We start from the raw sequence: 7,745 nt of genomic DNA, 5'->3' as shown, positions 1-7,745 counted from the left end.
TGGGGGGCCTGTCTGTGTGGAGTTAGCATGTCTGTGTGGGTTTTCTCCAGGCACTCCAGTTTCCTCCCACTGTCCAAAGACATGCAGGTTAGGTTAATTGGTCTCTCTAAATTGCCGTGCGTGCGTGCATGCGTGCATGCGTGCGTGCGTGCGTGCGTGTCTGTCTGGGAGTGTTGCCCAGTGATGGACTGGCATCCTGTCCTGGGTGTATACCTGCCTTGAGTCCTATGCCTGCCAGGATCGGCTCCGGCTTCCCCGTGACCCTCACCAGGATCAGTGGTTTTGAAGATGGATGGATAAATGTAACATTTTGAAAATGTCTGAAACCCAAGGGACACATTTTGTTAAAGTTAATCTGTGGTTTCAAAAAGTTATCTTTGAATTTGAATGAAGGTCCTGTTTGACAACCTAAGATGAATGAACTCTATTAAGACACACAGCAGAAAAATTATAAAATATGAATTGTCAACATTGTATGTTTCAAACAAAATCCACATTTGGTATTGACTTGTTTATATATAGCAGGGACACACGCACCCGGGGACACAAATGGAAATTGGGCTTCAAGGCATTCAAAACGGAAAACAGGAGACACTTTACACAGAGAGTAGTCACAATCTGGAATAAACTACCCAGCGATGTGGTAGAAGCTGAAAGTTTTGGAACATTTAAAAATGGACTGGACCAAATGAGCACGATGGGTTGAATGGCCTCCTCTCGTTTGTAAACTTTCTTATGTTCTTATATGTGTGTGTGTAAAACAAAAGTTTTAGGCAGGTGTGAAAAAATGCTGTAAAGTAAGAATGCTTTCAAAAATAGACATATTTTGTTCATTGATTATATTTATCAATTAACTAAAAGTAAAGTGAGTGAACAGAAGAAAAATCTACATATTTGCTGTGACCACCATTTGCCTTCAAAACAGCATCAGTTCTTCTAGGTACACTTGCACACAGTTTTTGAAGGAACTCGGCAGGTAGGTTGGCCCAAACATCTTGGAACTAACCACAGTTCTTCTGTGGATTTAGGCAGCCTCAGTTGCTTCTCTTTCTTTCAGACAGACTCGATGATTTTAAGATCAGGGCTCTGTGGGGGCCATACCATCACTTCCAGGACTCCTTGTTCTTCTTTACAAAAGTGGTATAAATGCCATAGGCACTGGTCTACAGAGATGTGGAAAAAGTGATATGGTCAGATGAGTCATCCTTCACCATATTCTCGACAAGTGGGCGAGTGCATGTGTGGTGAGACCAAGAGAACGGTACAGGCCTGACTGCTTGACCCCTACAGTGAGGGGGTCCGGAGGCTCTGTTATGCTGTGGGGGGCATTTTCCTGCTATGGTTTGGGTCCACTTGTCCCCTTAATGAGACGGGTGATCACCTTTATCCTATGGTGACACATTTCTATCCTGATGGGAGTGGTCTCTTCCATAATGACAATGCCCTCATCCACAGGGCACGAGGGCTCACTGAATGGTTTGATGAGTATGAAAATGATGTGAATCATATGCTATGGCCTTCACACTCACCAGATCTCACCTATTTTGGACCGGACGTGTTAGACAGCACTCTCCACCACCATCATCAAAACCTCAAATGAGCGAATATCTTTTGGAAGAATGGTGTTCCATCCCTCCAGTAGAGTTCAGAGACTAGTAGAATTCGTGGCAAGAGCATTGAAGCTGTTCTGGTGGCTCGTGGTGCCCCACACCTTACTGAGACACTTTATGTTGTTTTTTCCTTTAAGTTGTCACCCGTCTGTGTGTGTGTGTGTGTGTGTGTGTGTATATATATATATATGTATGTATGTATGTATGTATGTATATATTTGTGTATGTATACAGTTAGGTCCATAAATATTTGGACAGTGACACAATTGTCTTCATTTTGGCTCAATATGTGCTTTAAGTGTAGACTTTTATCTTTAATTTGATGGTAGTTACATCCAAATTGGGTGAACGGTGTAGGAATTACACCCATTTTTATATGTGGTCCCCCCAATTTTAGGGGCTCAAATGTATTTGGTAAACTAACATAATCATGAATTAAATTGTGAGTTTCACTACTTAGTTGCAAATCCTTTGCAGTCAATGACTGCCTTAAGTCTGGAACCCATAGACCAGACCATGCTGGGTTTCTTCCCTGGTGATGCTCTGCCAGGCCTGTACTGCAGCTGTCTCTAGTTCCTGCTTGTTCTTGGGGCATTTTGCCTTCTTGCCTTAAAAATCAAAACAAACCAATCAGAGAGATAGCAAAAACATTAGGTGCGGTCAAATCAACTATTTGGTATATTCTTAAAAAGAAAGAACACAATGGTGAGCTCAGGAACACTAAAAGGTCCAGAAGACCATAGAAAACAAATGTGGTGGATGACAGAAGAATTCTTTCCCTGGTGAAGAAAAACCCCTTCACAACAGTTGGACAGATCAAGAACACCCTCCAGGAGGTAGACGTATCTGTGTCAAAGTCAACAATCAAGAGAAGACTTCACCAAAGTAAATAGAGGCTTTACCACAAGATGTAAACAGGAAACAGGAAGACCAGATTAGAGTTTACAAATAAACATCTAAAGAACCCTGTATAGTTCTGGAACAACATCATATGGACAGATGAGACAAAGATCAACTTGTACCAGAATGTTGGGAAGAGAAGGGAAGGAACTGCTCATGATCCAAAGCATACCATCTCATCTGTGAAGCATGGTGGAGGTAGTGTTAGGGCATGGGCATGTATGGCTCCTTGTGTTTATTGTGGTGACAAAGGCAGCAGGATGAATTCTGAAGTGTTTAGGACTATATTATCTTCTCAGATTCAGCCAAATACTTCAAAACTCATTGGACGGCGCTTCAGCGCATGCAGATGGACAATGACCAGAAGCATACTGTGAAAGCAACCCAATACTTTTTTAAGGTTGAAGAAGTGGAATGTTCTGCAATGGCCAAGTCAATCACCTGACCTGAATCCAATTGAGCAGCATTTCACTTGCTGAAGCCAAAACTGAAGGCAAAACGCCCCAAGAACAAGCAGGAATTAAAGACTGCTGCAGTACAGGCCTGGCAGAGCATCACCAGGGAAGAAACCCAGCATTTGGTGATGTCTATGGGTTCCAGACTTCAAGCAGTCATTGACTGCAAAGGATTTGCAACCAAGTATTGAAACTCTCAATTTAATTCATGATTATGTTAGTTTGCCAAACACTTTTGAGACCCTAAAATTGGGGGGACCACATATACATCCATCCATCTTCAAAACCACAGGGACAGACTAACAGACACAGGGACAGAGGGACACATACACAGACACAGGGACACAGGGAGACACGTACAGACACAGGGACACACATAGGGACACGGACACAGGGACAGGCGGACAGACAGGGACACACATAGGGACATGGACACAGGGACAGGTGGACAGACACAGGGACACACACAGGGACACACATATGGACATGGACACAGGAACGGACACATGAAAATCATGAAAGGCATCGACCACATCAAACCAGAGGAGCTTTTCCAGATCAACAGGGACACACGCACCCGGGGACACAAATGGAAATTGGGATTCAAGGCATTCAAGACGGAAAACAGGAGACACTTCTTCACACAGAGAGTTGTCACAATCTGGAACAAACTCCCCAGCGATTTGGGAACATTTAAAAATAGACTGGATAGGATCCTTGGATCACGTAGTTATTAATGGACACCAAACGAGCATGATGGGTCGAATGGCCTCCTCTCATCTGTAAACTTTCTTATGTTCTGATGTTCTTATGACACAGGGACAGAAACAGAGACACACGGACAGACACAGGGACACACGGACAGGCACAGGGACACAGGGACACACGGACAGAAACGGACACCGGGACAGACACAGGGACAGACAGACAGACACAGGGACATACACAGAGACAGAGGGAAAGACACATGGACACAGACACAGGGACACACGGACATACGGACAAACACAGGGACACAGTGACAGAAACGGGGACACATGGGCACAGGGACACAGGGAAAGACACAGGGACACACGGCGAAACACAGGGACACATGGATACACGGCGAAACACAGGGACACATGGATACACGGACAGAAACAGGAACACAGGGACATACACAGAGACAGAGGGAAAGACACAGGGACACAGAGACAGACACAGGGACAGACAGAAGGACACACGGACAGACACAGGGATACACAGACAGACACAGGGACACAGGGACATACACAGGGATACATGGACTGGGAACTGAACCTTTTCACCCTGGAACAGAGGAGACTACGTGAGGACTTAATTCAAGTCTTCAAAATCATGAAAGACATCGACCACATCAAACCAGAGGAGCTGTTCCAGATCAGCCGGGTCACACAAATGGAAATTGGGCTTCAAGCCATTCAAGATGGAAAACAGGAGACACTTCTTCACACAGAGTTGTCACAATCTGGAACAAACTCCCCAGCGATGTGGTTGAAGCTGAAAATTTGGGAACATTTAAAATCAAACTGGATATGATCCTTGGATCACTTAGTTATTAATGGACACCAAACGAGCACGATGGGTCGAATGGCCTCCTCTCGTTTGTAAACTTTCTTATGTTCTGATGTTCTTATGACACAGGGACACAGGCATACACGGACAGACACACGGACACACTGAGTCCCTCCCTGTGTCCCCGTGTCTGTCTGAGACACAGGGACAGACACAGGGACAAACACAGGGATACGGGGACAGGGACAGACACTGTGTTTGTCCCTGTGTCTGTTCCTTTGTCCCTCTGTGTGTCCATGTGTCTGTCCCTGTGTTGTTTAATATAGCACTAAGCAATCAATTGAATGTTTTCTCCTTTCTGACTCAGTTCTTATGAAAATCTCAAACAAATGTGCCTTCAGGGAAACTTCACATCACCTGGCATTGAAGTATTAGCAGTGTATGATTGAAAATAGTAATTCCTTGACTTATCTGAGTGAGTTCAAAATATAATTGGTATTTCTCTTGTGCCACTTCTCTATAAAAATGATGTCACAATAACGAGGGTGAGCCTGTGTCTGTGCACTAATGAAGTTCAACTGATTCCAGCTGCCTTTGGACACTAGTCTACGCAGGTCAGGTCTACGCTAAACAGTCTGGGGAGGGTAGTCAGTCTCCAGGATGCATTTTCATTAATTCTCTTTTAACATCTCAAAAGTGTTGTTATGATTGATGTTGATGTTGAGTGATGTTAAGGATTTATCTCAGAACCAAAGCATCAGGTTTGGAAACTATTATAAGAAAACAAGAATAAATAATCTGGAAAATAGATCATTTTCTCCAGAGGAGCTGCACTGAATCTAAACAAAGTAAAATCTCACTGTTATTGTTGCTATTGGTTATATTAGTCTGCTAGCAGCAGGGATTGTGATGTTATTTGTAACAGATTTATTTGTAATTTATAAACCCTCCAGAATAAGAGAAACCAAATGCAGGGCAGTGGTTTGTGGTCATTAGTTTTGTTGAGCAGAGAGTTACTCAGACCAATTATTTGATATATTGAACCAACATACAAGTTTGCTAGCAGGTGGGAATTTAAAGAGGCTTACAAAGCCTGCAGAACTACAGCTCTCTAGTATCAGTTGCCCACCAGAGCTCTACAGCACCATTTAAAAAGGCTACATTAATTTATCCTACAACTTGTCATTTGACATCTTTAAAGCCATTTTGAAAACATAGCTAATATAGATCTCTTTCTGGTGTTATGCAAAAGGTTTTGATTTATTTTTACACCAAAAAACAGACTTTAAAGGTTTATAAAACACCTATGATACAGCAGTTTGGTCAACTGTAGGCTTCTTTACATGGCATCCTGAACACCACAAAATAATGTCCATGTCAAAGGACAAGTTTTTCATAACAGCATTGCATAGCTGCAAATAAATCACTATTCAGATTGTTTTCTGGGAGAGGTGTAGAATACCTCTGACACAAAGAAGAACGGTCAGGGGATTGTATTGATTAAGCAGCACTGTTAGAAGAATTTAGGAAAACTGACTCACCTGGCCACATAAACTAAGTTTATGCATCCTGGAGGCCAAGTCATGTAAATAAATTCTATCCAGGTGAATCATTTTCCCCAGTATCCTCCCGCACAGGTTTACTCAATACTACGTATGCCGAATCCGTCCCTTCCTCACGGACTACTCAACTCAGCTGCTCGTCCAGTCACTGGTCCGTCTGGACTACTGCAACTCCCTCCTGGCCGGCCTGCCTGCAACTACTACCTGCCCGCTCCAGCTGGTCTGGTATTCTCTCTGCCCTGATTTGCACATGCTACTCCGCTCCCTCCACTGGCTCCCGATACCGGCACACATTCAGTTCAAGACATTGACCCTCACCTACCTATGTCTCGACCACACTGCACCTAGTTACCTTCAGACACTCATCTCTCCATACATCCCCTCCAGACCACTGCGGTCTTCCGGGGCCAAAAGACTAACTCTACCTCCTCTCCACTCCCCTTCCTCCAGTGCCACTCCTTCTCATCCCTGGCCCCTAAGTGGAGTCCTTGACCTCCTTCCGGCGTTTACTCAAGACACATCTTTTCAGACAGTACTTGTAATATTAGTCCTTTTAATCCCCTGTAAAACAGCACTTCACAGCATTTTTTCACTTTCACAGCTTCTTGCATAACTAATACTTGTACTTTCCCCCTTGCTCCCTTTCCCATAGCCCTTGACTGTGACCTAACATCTTGACAGCACTTAGCTTTTACTTTCCAGGCTGTATGACCTCACTTACTGTACTTACCTGTGTAAACTAGAAGTTGTAAAATGTATTATACTTTGAATTGCTTTGTATAATGTAAATTTGAATTTGTAATGTTTGATGCCTTGTACTTAACTGTATTCTTGCACTTTGTATTGCACTTATGTTGTAAGTAAGCTAAGGGCATCTGCCAAGAAATAAATATTAATAATAATACAAACAGATGCAGATCTTCAATCTGAAGTGTCAATCACCTTAAACTGTGCCTTTATATACCTCTTGTAGACTATGCCATTTTAATGGATTCAGACCATATTTAGAATGCAAATCTACACTACATGGCCAATGTATGTGGTCAGCTGCTCGTCGAATATCTCACTCGAGAATCATGGACATGAGTATGGAGTTGGTCACCCCTTTGATGCTAATAACACAAAAAGCAGCCTCCACTCTTATGGGAAGGCTTTCCACTAGATGTTGGAACATTGCTGCAGGCATTTGCTTCCATTCAGGCACAAGAGCATTAGGGAGGTCGGCTACTGATATTGGGCAATTAGGCATGGCTCGCAGTTGGTGTTCCAATTCATCCGAAAGGTGTTCGATGGGTTAGAGGTCAGGGCTCTTTCACTTTCAGCTCTACCAGTGCAGAAATTTGACGAACTGACTGTGGCAGGAAAGGTGGCATACTATGATGGTGCCCTATTGAAAGTCACTGAGCTCCTGAGTATGAGCCATTCTACTGCCAAGGTTTGTAAGGAGATTGCATGGCTGTGTGCTTGATTTTATACAAGTCTCAGCAATGGGTGTGGCTGAAATAGCCAAATCCACAAATTAGAAGGGGTGTCCACATACTTTTGGCCATATTGTAATTGTAATGTACCTTTCCATGTTTCAGGTCTTCTAGATTTTACTTTAGTATGTATGTAAAGCTCTCTAAATATACATTGGTCTCATGGTGTTACTGAAGTCTCTTGTTTTAACAAGGCTTTTGAACTGA

The sequence above is a fragment of the Amia ocellicauda genome, chromosome 21 (assembly GCF_036373705.1).
Source record: "Amia ocellicauda isolate fAmiCal2 chromosome 21, fAmiCal2.hap1, whole genome shotgun sequence".
In the NCBI taxonomy this organism is placed as follows: domain Eukaryota; kingdom Metazoa; phylum Chordata; class Actinopteri; order Amiiformes; family Amiidae; genus Amia; species Amia ocellicauda.
Note: the sequence above shows the minus strand (reverse complement) of the source record.